The sequence below is a fragment of the Tupaia chinensis genome, unplaced genomic scaffold (assembly GCF_000334495.1).
Source record: "Tupaia chinensis unplaced genomic scaffold, TupChi_1.0 Scaffold147554_1, whole genome shotgun sequence".
Classification (NCBI taxonomy): Eukaryota; Metazoa; Chordata; class Mammalia; order Scandentia; family Tupaiidae; genus Tupaia; species Tupaia belangeri.
In genome coordinates, this window is record NW_006207406.1 from 802,367 (window position 1) to 803,557 (window position 1,191).

Here is a 1,191-nt window from a genome sequence, read left to right on the forward strand (position 1 = left end):
AAAAAAAAAAAAAAAAAAAAAAAAAAAACCTGTGTGGATTTCAAAACATTTTTCAGCCAAAATGAACTCACGCTTTCATTCCATTTTTTCATGAGTTTTTTGAGATAGTCTTCTGATTCCTCTATCTAGATATACTTATTTTATTGTTTAAATTTAAATTAAATTAAATTTGCTGAGATACACACACACATACACACACACACAGAGGGAAAGTGAGAAATCTCCTCCCAGGGGGGATGGCCATGCCACAATCTCTTCTCCTCCATTCTCCCGTCAGGATTTTGGGTACACACATATGTCCTATGTGCTTTTCAAGTTACCAAGTCCATGCATGACTCAAACCATGGAGTTGACCATGTGGGATCCGGTGCCTTAACCAACATGCTACCTGCAGGCCCTTATTTTAAGGAATTGGCTCATATGATTATGGAGCCTGGGAAGTCCAAAATGTACAGGGTAGATCAGCAGGTCAAAGATCCAGGGAAGAGCTGATGAAGTTTAAGTCCGAAGGTAGTCAGAAGGCAGTATCCCCTCTGGGAAGGTCAGTCTATTCTCTACTAAGACCCGTCAGCTGATTGATTGAGGCCCACTCACATGAAGGGTAATCAGTTCAAGTGAAAATCTACTGACTTAAATGTTAATCTCATCTAAAAAATACCTTTACAGCACCATCTAGACCAGTTTCACCATCTAGACCAGTTTCACCAACTACCTGGGTAGTGTGTCCTGGCCAGATTGACACATAAGGACAATCGACACAGATAGTATGAATCTTTCAAAGGAAAATGGCGTGGCTCTTTGTCCTCATTGAATTAGTCCTTACTAATAGTCTGTTAGCTATAGCTGTCTAATAGCTGTCTAGTAGTCTATGCGGGAGGTCCCTATAGATTAATAGTGATAAATCGACCATTAAGCCTTATGGTGGGTCCCACAGAGCTATGAACAAAGAGCTCTGGGAATCCAGAAGGAATAATTACCTGATTAAGGATAGTAAGCCTCATGAAATTAAGATGGCTGCTGAAAGCTGAGTGAGAGTTTGCTAAGGTGAGGACTGGGAGAAGGGGAAAAACTCTAGATCTATTAAAACAGGATTTGTTCATGAGTCTTTCTATTCTCCATAACTTTTTCAAGTCCAATCTCCATGATTCTTGCTGTGTTAGGTGCTGATGGAATGCAAAGATAATGCATCGC